The sequence below is a fragment of the Myotis yumanensis genome, unplaced genomic scaffold (genome assembly GCF_028538775.1).
Source record: "Myotis yumanensis isolate MYYU_CA2020_CCGP unplaced genomic scaffold, mMyoYum1.0.hap1 SCAF_2, whole genome shotgun sequence".
Lineage (NCBI taxonomy): Eukaryota > Metazoa > Chordata > Mammalia > Chiroptera > Vespertilionidae > Myotis > Myotis yumanensis.
In genome coordinates, this window is record NW_027223753.1 from 49,177,279 (window position 1) to 49,191,387 (window position 14,109).

The window sequence follows — 14,109 nt, forward strand, 5'->3', positions numbered from 1 at the left end:
ATAGTTAACACCTGAGCACTTACTATTAACAGGCTGAATGCTTTATATACAGTAGTAGCTCCTTTATTCCTAAACCCAAGACAAAGATGGTATTTTATCAATTCTAAGAAGCATATTCTGTTCACATTTTAACATCCCTGATATGGGGACAATTCTTTGTGATAGGCAGAATGTCCCCCGCAAGATGTCTATGTTCTAATCCCTGGAACCCGTGCGTACGTTCTGTAAGGAGGCAAAAGGGACTTCGCAGTGTAATTAAGGTTACAGATCTTAACGCAGGGGGAGTAGCCTGGATGATCCAGGTGGGCCCAATCGAATCAAATGAGTTTTTTTTTTTTTTTTTTTTTTTACAGGAGAGAATTTTCTCTGGCGCTGGAGGCAGAGAAAAGGAGCAGAAGGGCCCCTCAAAAGACATTCCAGGCACGAGAAGGACTTATGCTACTGTTGGCTCTGAGATTGTAGGGTCCAAGTGCAAGGACCAGGGAGAGGCTTCTAAGAGCTGAAGGTGGCCTCAAGCTGACAGCCAGCCAAGAGGCAGACCTCAGTCCCACAAAGCAAGGAACTGGATTCTTCCAACAACCTAAATGACCCCCGAAAGGATTCTTCCCGAAGATTCCCAGTGTGATTTCGGCTGTGTAAAACCAAACCCAGAGCAGAGAAGCCGGCCGAACCCATGCCGACTTCTAAAGGCTGTGAGATAACACACAGGTCTTGTTTTAAGCTGCTACATTTCTGGTAATGCGTTACGGCAGCCACAGAAAACTAACACACTCTTAGGGATGATGTGGGTTATAGCTGAATGGGCAATTTTTTCTTTTTGTGGCACACAGAATAATGTCACGTCTCATAATGGATGGCATCTTAGATTTGTTGAAATACGGTGATATTAACTATTTTGAAAATGGGCCAAATTATCCGAGAGGTCAGGTGACTTGCCCAGGTGATTCGGGCTGCAAGCATAAGCTCTAAACCAGTGGTTCTCAACCTTGGCTGCACATTAGAATCACCTGGGAATCTTTTTAAAATCCTGATTTCTGGGCCCCATCCTCCGGAAATTCTGTTTCTTTGTTATGGGGTGAGGCCACAACATTTAGTAACAAAGAAACAGAATTTCCGGAGGATGGGGCCCAGAAATCAGGATTTTAAAAAGATTCCCAGGTGATTCTAATGTGCAGCCAAGGTTGAGAACCACTGGGCTAGAGCAGTGGTCGGCAAACTCATTAGTCAACAGAGCCAAATATCAACAGTACTTCTTCAAAATAGACTCGCCCAGGCCAAAAACCGACTTCTGCGCATGTTTCCATCGCACTGTACGTGCGCGCCCGCATGTGGTATTTTGTGGAAGAGCCACACTCAAGGGACCAAAGAGCTGCATGTGGCTCACGGGCCGCAGTTTGCCGACCACTGGGCTAGAGAATCCTGCTGACAGGCCAAGGAAAGGCTAACATGATTCTCCCCCCACCCCAGCCCCAATCAGGTCTGTGTCCGACATAAGATCTCTAAAATGTTGATCACGAAGACCTGGCCAAGAGCCCAATTTAGCAGTTAAACAAAAACAAACAAACAGTACGGCACGTTAGGTACCTGTAGTAGCATTCGTCCATCCACTATCAATGGAGCACTTCAAGGTACTAGGTCAACATATTGGCGACAGAGCAACAGACCACGAGCCTGTCCTATGGAGCTGACACTATAGCGGGGAGAGCAACACTCAGTGACAGGGAAAGAGAAGCACCAGGAGAAAACAATAAGCCTCCAGAGAGCTGAAAAGCAACTTCCACCAAAATCAGAAGCCACATATTCAGAAGCTGGCAAGGGAGCACTGGGCCTGGGAGACCAGGTCCTCCTTTCCGGAGCTAAGTGTAGGCACTCTGAGGAGAGGTTTTCGTTATCACTGTTGTGAAGTTTTCTTGTTGTTTGTTTGTTTTGATGGAGAAGTCAGCTAACTTTATGAATTTCTGAATGCAAACAAACAAAAGCACAGTCTATGTCCTAACCTGTAAGTTCTCTCTCGATGGATTTCATTTTTAAACAGAGGAAAATTAATGTACATTACACTAGCATCCCAACAGCTGCCTGAAAGAACATCTCAAAAAGAAAGACGATTGTGTGCAACTCCAACGCCACACCTGTTGTTCAAACCCTGAACTTTGGCCGGTCTCCTCACATTGTACTTTTACTTTCTCTTCTCTTTCACCTTGGAAATGGAGTAAAAGCTCTCTGTGAGATCAAAGGGAGAGAGGAGCCCACTCCAGCAGATTAAAACTGCGGCGTGTGTAACCTTTCCGGAGAGGCATGGAAATGGAAAACTCCACATCTCTTAAGAGATTTTGCAGAAAGTACCATTGGCATTTACAGAGTCTCAACCCCTCTCTCTTGTTTTTGTTGGAGAGGGAGAAATTCTAGACTAGAAGATCATCCTCAGAAAGGTTTTGGAGAAGCCTCAGTTTAATAATACCATTAGCTGAAAACTATTTATAAATCAGACATTAGCGACTGGCAGAAAACCCTGCTTTCCACTTCTCTCAATTTTGCGCTGACAATCCGGCAGCCAACTCCTACCCTTAGGCCCAAAAGAGCCATCACACTCTGAAGTCAGTATTTAAGAGATTTTGACAGCAGTGTAGGCAAGAGTCTTGCTTCAGGAAGAAAGGCCAACAAATGCCCACAGGAGGATCAACAGGTGTGAACAGCACACAAGAAAAGATGTACAAGTGGCCCCCAACCCCCACCTACTCATCAATTTGAAAATGTTACCAAAGTTACCATTTCCTCCTAAGCAGATTAAGAAAAATGAGATGACACGCTTCTTGCTGGTGGGGCTGTGGGGAGACAGGGCAGCCAGTAGCACATCGCCTGTGGGAGGGCAATATGAGTCAGCCCTTCCAGAGGGGGATAAATGAGCCCTGTGATTCAGCAGCCCACTTCTGGGAATCCGGCTTTATGTACACCTGCACAAGGGCAAAATGACTTATTACACCTTTATTTGTTGCAGCACAGTTTGTAATAGCAAAAGACTGGAAATACTCCAAAGGCCCAGTAATAGAGATTGGCCAAATAAATTATGGTCCATCCACACAATGGAAGACTATTATGCTGAGAGAGAGAGAGAGAGAACAGAGCGAGAGCGGGACTGAGAGAGACCTCTATGTGCTGAGCTGAGACTTCCAGGACGTACGGCTAATTTTAGAAAGCAAGGCACAGAAGAGTATTTATAATACGTCGGAAGAGTATACATAATACGCTGTCTTTTGTGAAAGGAGGGAGAATAAAAATACATATTCTTATTTGATTGTACTTACAGATTGCTATGTAGAGAGTGTGGGAAAGGCGTGGCTGAGAGGGGAGCAAGCTGTCTCAGTGTGAACCTTTCGATAGGGTTGTAAGGTTCTTGGGGACAATATAAATATATTGCCTATTTTAAAAAATGAAGAGGTGGTATAAGCCATTTTTCATACGAGTGTGAAGAACAAGACAAGACCAACTTGAAAGAACAAGGCTATGGAGATTAGCTCAGGGATCTGGGAAACCTGGGTGAAGGCAGGTGAGTTCTCAAGTCAGCAAATCAGAGGAAGCTGGGTCCAGAGTTCAGGAGGTGAGCAGAGTGAACATGGAGAGTTGATCTCTGCCCTGTTTTATGTTACCTGCTGGGTGTGGGTGTCCCTGGGCCCTCTGATGTTCATTACAGCCAGAAGGAAGTCAGAGACCGGTGGGTGAATGGGAGGCACTGGGGTTGCCTCCTAGGCAGCATGCCAGGAGCATTTATTTGCTCTCTGGATGTGGACAGTAATGGCTGAAGCACACCGCTCATCAAATATTTATGTTAAAAAAAAAAAAAAAGAGGGCAAAGCATGTGCCGGAATAGGAATATTCTTCTTAATTCGACAGAGAAATATTCCTGAAAAGTTGAGACTCCTGGAATTGTGTAAAATCAAATCATACTATAAATGCAACAGGTTAAGTTTGCAATCTAAAAAAAAACCTATAGGGAATCCTCGTTAGGGATTGTTATCTTCTGCTATTTCTGTTTTGGGAATCAGAGTTTGCCTGAAGAAAGCTGCATTTAACCAGATTAAATGTGAAAGGCATTCACCTTCCTATGCCTGTGGGCTTTTCCCACAAGGTACAGCCTCTCCATGAAACAGTAGAAGACCAAGGTCCGAAGTACAAACCTTCATCCTCAGAACCACTGTCTTAGCAGTTTGACCCACTAAACATGGCTGATCCTACCTGCTGTGCAGATCACCTCCCAGGAGAGGGAAGTTCATTCTGAGAGTAGGTTTTCTAAGGGATCAACTTAAAAGAGAAGGCCCGCAAGAAGCACCAGCTGGCACTGGGGATATGGACCTAGACGGACACACACACAAACACACTCCCTTTCTTAGTTTTTGGTAGCTTTAGCAACAAGGCTCCCTACTTGTTACCCCCTAACCCAGAAAAGTCTTTTTACACAAGAAGCAGCGCTCGTAAGTTCCAAAGGCTCCTAAGGCCACTGTCCTTTGCATCCTGTCCCAAAGGGGAGAGCCCGCCGCTGGTCAATAAATAACATGAACCCCTGTGCCCATTCCCAGGACTGCATTCCTTTCATCAGGTGGACTACAAAAGGGGTGCGGGGACCCAGGCATGTGTCAGGCAACACTAAGCATGTTGTTGGCATTAGACCGACAGTCAGCAATGTCAACACCACCCCAAGTGCAAGTCTTAGGAAATGATGAATTGAAGCCTGTCACAGAGACCATGAACCACTGAATGGGCATTCCTAGCCAATACAATCAATTTTTCTTTTTTGATTTAAAAAGAACAGTGGCTCATGCACGTGGCTGGCACACGCTGTAGAAAACATGCTTTATTCCTTCGTTCCACTGGTATTTATTAAGCATCCACATGTGTCAGACTCTGCTGGCTCATGGCATTCAAGGGCTGGAGGGGCTGTGAGAGGCAATGCGACTGCTGACCACATCACAACTTTGTTGCGTTAGAGAGGCAACCCCTCCCAGTGGACCTGGCCTCGCAGGCTTGATGGCATCAGAAAGAAGTGTCCCTTCCTCTGGCAGAGGCAGTCTGAGCCAGAACACACGACTTCCTTAAGAAGATTTGCGTTACCACTTGTTCCCTTGGCCAGCACTCTTGGGCAGTGAATACCCTGTACATGGGTTCAAGACAGTCCTGTCAAGAAGTCACAATCCAAGCCTTCTGCTCCTTGGCCAGACATCCAACCCTCCCTAACAATTTGTCAAAGCAGCCGATCATGACCTTATACACCCATGTGAAGATGGTCTCATGTACCAGCAACAGACTAATAACTCAAAGGTTTCGGTACAGGTCAGGCACCAAGTCTGCTGGTTTCAACACTTGTCCAATTTGCCTGAGATTCGGGTTGACTAAACTGGTGTGATGGTTTTATATCAATCCTCTTTCCATCCTTAGGTTTATTTAGCTCGTGTTGAGAGCTAAACCATGTTCCTCTGCAGTAATTTCTCCCTGAAAAGCAGACAAAATTTGAGGTCCCTGCAAGGTTGAGGCCTTAGTCAAAGGGTCCCCAGTGGAGCTGAGGGTTTACTATCCAGTGCTCAGGGACATCTTGGCTGGTAATCTGCAGCTAAATAAAAGCCTGATTATTCTACAAAAGTATGGGGCACGGCTACAGTGTTTTGGACAGGTTCAAGCCTTGGACTGAGGAGAGGGCACAGTCCTCTCATTGCCACGTGCAAGTCCCAGCTTGGAGGGCAGAGCCCTCCCAGCACAATTATAGCCAACAGCTATAGTTGTAAGCTTGAACCTGTGGTCCGAACACGTGGCCCCACGTGCCTGAGTGATGTGGGCTTGATATAGTTCAGGTGCATGTAGTTGAGTAAGGATTGAAACACAGAAGAATGTTTGTAAACATCTTGGTCACGCCCTTACTTTGCCTCGTGGCGTCTGCTATAAAATAAAGACAGGGCTTGTGGGCGCTGGCGCTGTCCATCATAGGGGCAGTGTCCCACCGAGACCCAGCTTTCATTCTCATGTCTGTCTTTTCTAAGCCTTTCATCGCCCCCACTCAGGGTCACTGAACCAGGCTGAGCTGGCATGAGTATGCTATGGCCGTGCAGGCTCCCCACACACCAGTAAAGTCAAAATTCCACCCCACAGGGCTCATGCTGGTTTGCATTCAGCTATCCGCAGTGGTTCTCAACCCGTGGGTCGCGATCCCTTTGGCAGTCGAACGACCCTTTCACAGGGGTCGCCTAAGACCATCCTGCATATCAGATATTTACATTACGATTCATAACAGTACCAACATTACAGTTTTGAAGTAGCAACGAAAATAATTTTATGGTTGGGTCACAACATGAGGAACTGTATTTAAAGGGCCAGAAGGTTGGGAACCACTGAGCTATCGGAATGAAGGCAACTCTCTATATACAGAATGCAAGCGCAGAGAGGAAGGCTGATTCAGAACCCACTTCAGTGAGCATTTGTGAGGACGCCAACCCAAGTCAAATCAAAAGTTACCCTTTCTCCTGAGTCAACCAAACGGGATCTTCATCAATTACATGACGCTGACTGCAAGGGGAATGAATGGTAGTCTGCTCCGTAAGAAAGCACACGGGTCCAAAGCCACCTGCTTACAATCAGTGAAGGAGGAAAACTGCAAAAGATTGTTAGCCACTGATTTACTAAGAAATTCTTCTTTCAGCTATTAATTCTCCAGCAGAGTTGAAAGTATGAACAGTCTTAAGAGTTTGCAACACCCTGGTTTTTATTATACAGTAATCCTTTGAAATGCAGGCCCATTAAAAGAAGACAAAAACCCTCCCTGTCAGAGGATGGCAACCAGACATTCACAGCTAAGCACTTTTACGACACCCAATAAAGCCTGACATGATAAACCAAACATTTAAGTGACACGAGAAATGATTTTCAAGAGAATAAGTGGAATAATTCAGCCAGAAGTAACCCTCAGTCAAATCACCTCCACTCTCTGCCCGGGATCCAAGCCACTGCTCATTATTCACCTTTCATTCCTAAAAGAGTAAAAGGGGTGAGGACCTATTGGTATGAGCTGGTTCTAGAATAGGACTTAGCAGGCCAGTTCCTTCATCTGGACTCTCAAGCCCTCTTTGGGAATGCAGGGGAGGGAGAGGCTGATTTCACAGATCGCTTCAGGCCTGCTGGATCTCTGACACAATTCTAGAAATGTCAACATCTACGTCTGAAGAAGGGTGAGACCAACAAAAGGCAATGATAATTCTCAAGCGGGTCATCCCAACCCTAAGAGAAGCTGGACGCACCTCCACTTCAGCTCTTAGCACAGTGCTCAGTGAGTGGGGCGTGGAGTGGAACAACTCGGGGTCGACTTCTGGTCTGGCCACTGCGGGAGCCTTGGCTCCCTCCTTCTCAGTTGAGAAGACTGAGCAAGACCATGCATGTAAAGGGCTCAGACCTGGGCCCAGAATGTAGAAAAGCTCAATAAACGGAGTCACACAATTCTGCCGGAAGTATTTTTTGGCTATCGAACTTTCCTGTTAAATTAAGTGCACTGTGTCTTCTTCGTGACTGTCTGGCAGGCATCTGACACGCTGAAGGTGCTGTGTGCATGTAGCTCGTTAATGCAGTGACAACTTCCATAGTCAAGGTTGTTGGACTAGGTCTGTATACGGAGCCTAATTGCAAACATCTCGTAAAAGATAAACCTGCAAACTTCTGAAAGAACCTTTCTTGTACTGCTAAACAGTTCCCACTACCAAGGTTTTGACATTTAACTGCTATGTGGGCTGGTGTTTTTTTTCTAAAACAGTAACAAAATCCTGCTATTTGTAGCTAATAAATCAGAACTTTCACTAAGTAACTGTTACACAAATGGATTACTTTTAATATATACTAGAGGCCGGTGCACAAATTCCTGCACCAGTGTGGTCCCTTGGCCTGGCCTGCGGGATTGGGCCAAAACAGGCTCTCTGATATCCCCCAAGGGGTTTCGGATTGTGAGAGGGCACACGCTTTTTAAAACCTGGTTGTAATTGTAATAATGCACTATAACTGTGCACACTGCCCTTTCCCTACTTAACCTAGAAAACATGGACTTCATGGATTATTGATTTCTTTTAAGTTTCTAATAAGAAAGGAAAATAAGATTGAGGTCTAGGAGGATTATATTGTGTCACATTTCACATTTAAAAGATGCAATGACAATTGCCTAAGTATATTCTCTTACTTCATAAGTACTGCTTGGCAGGATTTTTTAAAAATACTGAGCTTTGTTAGATTTTTGGGAAACACTGAAATTTTGTACAGTTGTTTTTCTGTTACAAAAATAATACATGCTCATTATATAACATTTAGAAAGAAAATTTCAGTAAGTAATAGTTTAACAGTAATACTTGTTGAACATAGTCTATGTATCAGGCACTGGTCTGAGTGCTTTAGACAGATTGATTCATGACTTCCTCACAACACCTCCTTGAAGCCCAGAGATATTAAGTAACTTGCCACACTCTACACACCTAGAGGCAGGAGCCAGGAATCCATCACTATGCTACGATGTTCTAGGAGTAAAAAGAATCAATAATTTATTCAGTCAAGTCCTCCACTGCTTCAGAGTACAATGTGATAGGCAAGAAATGATTCATAGCTACATTACACCCTTTACAGCTATTTTAAAATATTATAAAGCACCATCTCTGTGTCCCTGTGGAACAATTAGTAAAATGAGAAGCCATGTGTGGCATAAGCTGATCCCAGTCAGTGCAATCCTTTGCACCCAATGTACATTAAGAAAAACAACAGGCGCTTATAAAAGGGTTTGTTTTTAAAGATGAAAGCATTTTTTAAAATTTTGCAAATGTTTCAATGATGAGTCGATTTCCTGAATTAACTGAACATGCATTCCCCTGGAAGTTTATAATCAGTCCTAAGGCTTTTACAAAACGTTTACTAAACATTCCCAATCAACCCTAAACACTACTTGTGGCTTATCTGTTGGCACTGGACATCGGTGCATGAGAAAGTAAATAGCTGGATACCCTTGGGTCACATTTCTTCATATTTTAACTAAAAGTCATACTTGGTTCAAGACAAATACTTCTGTTCCTGGTTTAATTTCCTATACAGGGCTAATACACAGGACTATTTGAAATATAAATTCTCTTTAAATTTAAATATGATTAATGAAATGTTTCTGACTGCCTAGTTCTAAAAAATATTATACATCTGTAACTTGAACACTAAAAGCATACAGAAACTGTTAATCCATTAATCATAATTATTCATATCACTGTGGGAGAAACATGACACACATATGTACACAAATAGCTTACATCTATCTATCTACCTACCTATCTGTAACATCAGGTACCTTCTTTAAAATTTAAAATTACACTATCCAGCATTTCCTAAAGGTTCTAGCTGCCATCTCATAATTTATCCAAGAGCCTGCTGCCAAAGTCAGCTGGATCAGAAAATATCTAATAATTTCAGACATTAACTGTGTGTTAGGTGCAAAGTGTTTTCCAAAGATTGTTTCATATACTTTCATAAAAACCCTAGAAATAGAGACCACGGTCATCCCCATTTTACAATGCAAACTGAAAAAGGTTAAATAACTGAGATTTGGATCCAGGTCTGTCCGCATAAACCAAAACCCACACCACAAACCACTGTTAAACTGCTTCTCTTCTGAATCAGGCCTCAGAAAAATTTTATTTGACTTCCACAATCTACCTCCCTAGCTTAAGCCTAAGCTTAAACTGACATATAAAATTAAAAGAGAAAACAACACACCCAATTACAAATCCAACACAATAAATGACATAATTCTAAATGTGAACTTTCGTTTTTCTTGAGTTTATTTGGGCTAACATTGGTTAATAACATTATATAGATTTCAGGTGTACAATTCTATAATACATCACATCATCTGTGTATTGTATTGTGCATTCACCACCCCAAGTCAAGTCTTTCATCACCATTTACCTCCCCCCCCCCCCCCCCCCCCCGGCCATGAATGTTCTTTTTCTCAGAGGTTTTCAACATAAAAAACAAGAACTAATCTTGAATTAGCTAACCATTTCCTCAAGTGTTTTCACTATGAAGCTCTTAGCTGTCACACCTGACAAACCACTCCTCCTTCAACAAGTGACAACAACACAAGCCTAACACCTCAAATTTTATTGTTAGGGACCTAGTCTTTCAAACCAGCCTGGAGCATGCTACACAGAAAATTTCTATAATATTAATCTTTCCAGTCTCTTGGGAAGCACAGATGCACGTATTTGTGTATTTCTACACAAATCTAAATGCTATCAGGGTTCAATACCTAGTGAATTACCTGCGTTAAACACGGTAAAAAACACGACTGCAAAAAAAATATATGACTGCATTTTTCATAAGGTTTAAAGTCGCAGTTCTTATGGGCCGTGCAGTATTTTTTTGGATCTAACCCAAGGTTTTATGATGCTAGTTAACTGTTAGGGAATTTAAAGGGACTGAACATTTGATCCTCAAGTCCTTTTATCATTGAAGTCTCTATAAAACGTTTGATTACTGTGAAAAATCATGAGATGTGTGAATCATTTGTGTTTATTGGGAAGGGGACTTGCTAATACAAACAATTTGATTTGAAAAAACAACAACAACAAAAAACAACACACCAGCTCCAGACTTGAATATGATTGTTTTGGCAATAGTAATACCCAACCCTTCACTCCAGCGCTGCCTGCCTTCCTGGTTCTAGGTGAGGGCCGCCATCCTGGAGTGGGGAGAGCTGAGAAGCAGCAGAGACGGTGCAGTACAAGGATTAGCGCTTTAAAAACCACAGCAAACTCCGTTTTTCAAGGAGAGAACACACAGATACAGACCCTGCCTCTGACAACATCCGAAAGATTCATTATAGACAATCTATTCAGACGAAGCTACAACAGCCCCAGGAAATATAAACAGCGTCGGTCCGCAAAGACAACGGGGATAGGCGGGGGTGGGGTTGGGGGGGGGGGGGCGGATAACTGATGGGAAGGAAGCTGGTCATGTGAAGTTTCTCCAACTCCACAAGGTCTCATAAATTCCCGGTTTGTTTCCACTCGGAGCAGCCATTAAACGTGCCCTGACACGTGGGTACAGGGGACCTCCCTTTTCTCCGGTTTTGTCCATTTCCTTCTCTCTGCACTTGTTTGTATACAGACAACCACGCCCGGGGACAGGGGTGACCACAAGATGACAGGCCTCGTCAATTGCTCCCCTTAGATTCCCCGATGCCCCAAGTCTGACTCCACGGCAGTGATTTATCGAGAATCACGAGTTCCTTTTCGAAAGTTATGAATGATGTAAGTCAAGTTTACCAGACACAAACGTACGGCGAGGGACAAGTGAGTGTCCGAGAAGTGAGCTACAGCGTTTGGAAATTAGCGTTCATTGATATGCCCTAGTTAACACTTAAAAAATCATAAAATGAAAAAAAGTAGCCCTGATCCACGCAATAAGTGTCCCCGCAATACTTGTATTTTTTATTTTTAACCACGCTAGATTCATGTCCGAGTCTTGCCTTCCCCATGTATCTATCACCTGCCAATACCCTCTCGGGTCGCCACCTGTTCGGGGTCCCTGGCGGGAGGTGTGCGCTCCGAGTCTTCCTCCCTGTGACCCGCTATCTCTCCGCCAGACCCCCCGCGCCCAGCGGGTTCTAGGGCTGCGCACCCGCGGGCGACTCCCCAGAAAGAGCGGAAGAAAGTAGGGAAGAGGGGCGTGGCGCCAGGTCGCCCCCAGACGCTGGCCCTCCTCCCAAACCTGGCACCACCGCCAAGCCTGTGCTGGGAACACGGGAGCCTCCCAGCCCCGACCGGGCTCGGGGCGCACGGCCCGGGGCGGGCGAGGAAGCGAGCCGGGAGACCTTCCCCCGGCTCCCGCCCCCCTCCCCCCCCCACCCCGCCCCGAGGCGCCGCTACCCCAGCCCCAGCCCCGAAGGGCCACTGGCTCCCCGCGCCTCCGGCTGCGCTGGTCGAGGCGAGCGCGCCGTCGGTCCCCGCTCTAGGCGTCCCTCGCCCTCCCTCCCCCATCCCCTTCTCTGGCGACCAGGGCCCCGACCAGTCCCCGCCCTCCGGGACACTCTTCCCTCCTTCCTCCCTTCCTCCGTCCCCTCCCTCCATCTCGCTTCCCAGCACCGGGAACCAGGAGGCGGCCCCCGAGCTGGCCAGCCGACGCCCCGCGCTGCGCCCCTGTCCCCGCGGGCGCCCTACTCACCACCTGCGTCCACCGCCGGGTGCTCCCTCGTCTGCCGGTGGCTGCCCCGCCGCCGCCGCCGGGACTCGGTCTCTAAGGGCTCCTGGAGACGGCTCCGACCTCTCCTCCTCCTCCGTCTTCTTCTCCCGCCCTGGCCCCGCCTCGCTCGGGGTAGGCGGGGCAGACAGCCCGACGGGCGGGGCGGTGGCGGCCGGGACTCCTTCCTGCGGCCCGAGCCCTCCCTCTGCCCCAGACGCCCTGATCGTTCCAGGTTCGGACTCCGACCCCTGTGGCGTCCCGGCGGGCAGAGGGGGTAGGTCCGGAGCTGTGAAACTCCGCCAACATCTGGCCGCTGTGGCCGTTCTCCTTTGTCCTTTCCCGAATTCACGGAAGCCCCGGAGTTCAAGGATTCTCGGGGCCCCCCCACTTCGCTGCCTTCCAGGGGGCTGCTCTGACTTCTCGGGAGTTTCTTTCGCGTGCGAACTCCTCGCCAACCCCGATGCCAACAGTCCCCTGGGCCACCAATATGCGCGCTGCCAACCCCCTACACCAAAGTTAGGCTCCGCTCCAGGAATTTCTTAAGAAAACAGTCACAGTAAAATTTAAAGGGCCCCGGGGCCACGGAGAGATTTCGTTTCCCAGAAAGTGGAGATGCAACTGTGGATTGTTGTATTTGCAGTACATGCACCCATTATGAGCTTCACCTCCATCTCTCCCCCATGAAATATGTGTTTCCTAATGCCCAGCACCTGGCAGAGTTCTGTGTCATGGATTCATTGGATTTGGCTGGGTTTTCTTCTGGATGGATTCAGGGTCCGTAGTTTGAAGAGCCACTTCTGTTTGCACAGACTTCAAATGATTGGTACATAGAGTCATTCCGTGAACATTCATTGAGCACCTGCTACGGGCCACACATTGCCTTAAAGATGATGGGGAGAAACCAAGTTGAATCAGATGGGGTGTCCAGAAAAAGTAAAAAAGACAGATGTTCAGAAATCTTATTACTCAGACAACTCCCCATATATACCTAAATATCTGCTTTCTCATTTGACAGGGTGGAGGTAAAAGAGAAGGTGAGGCCAAAGTAGGTCACTTAGAACCAGTGTGGGCAGAGTCCATGCTTGAAATGGAGTCTCAGAGCGTTGGTGAGGGATGTCTGTGAGTTGAGTTGCACCCACTGAAGGGAAGTGAGGCCTACTGTAGTAAGGACATTATCTTCACTCTTTCTTTCTGATCGTTACTCACATATCATTCTGGTAAAATCACTTGGCCAGGCTGCAGAAGGGATGCTGCAGGTAGAGGAAGTTTCTGTTTGGATGCCTTGCCCCAGGAGTGTGGCTGTAGCCACCTGTGGATGGCAGTAGTTGTGGGGGTGCAAGCCACAGCCTGCCAGGAGAGCCCTTTATTTCCTGCTTCGTACAGTGGTAGAAAATGCTTGACTGATTTACAGACACCGACACTTCCAAGCATATACCTCTACAGAACAGTGTGATGCCAACAGGGACTGATACTATCATACCCTGGAGTTTCTATCCAGGGTATAGATACAGAATTTTGGCCACAGATTACAGAATCTACTCCTACAGTCCTACCAGTAATTTCCATTTATGAGGCACTTTATAGTTTCATCAGTGCATAACCTCATTTATCTCTTGCAAAAACCTAAAAACTGAGACATCAAAAACTTAAGTGGCTTACTGAAGGTTTTCTAATCCAGTGCTATTCAAAGTCCACTGGTCCATAGAACAGGGACAGTCTGGGACCTGTTACCTGTCTGTAATAGGATGAGCATAGGAGTTGAAGATGAGCAAATAGAAACTTTTATAGCAATTTGACTGAGTAATTTTCTGCCTGTTGACTTTAATAACTAAAAATATGGCCTTGGGTTTTGTATGTCTTTTATTTCATTTTCTCATT

At 46.0% G+C, this 14,109-nt stretch overlaps 1 protein-coding gene across 2 annotated transcripts in view; it reads right to left on the bottom strand.

Annotated features, from left to right (window-relative positions):
- The window catches only part of GNG12 (G protein subunit gamma 12), a 120,300-nt gene extending 107,894 nt beyond the window's left edge, over positions 1-12,406 (bottom strand). Inside the window, exon 1 of one of the 2 annotated variants that reach the window (XM_070405350.1) lies at positions 12,214-12,406. The gene's annotated coding sequence lies outside the window, so the exon portion shown is untranslated. The remainder of the gene's footprint in view (positions 1-12,213) is intronic. The other variant, XM_070405349.1, reaches the window with a different exon arrangement.
- Between the last annotated feature and the right edge of the window lie 1,703 nt (positions 12,407-14,109).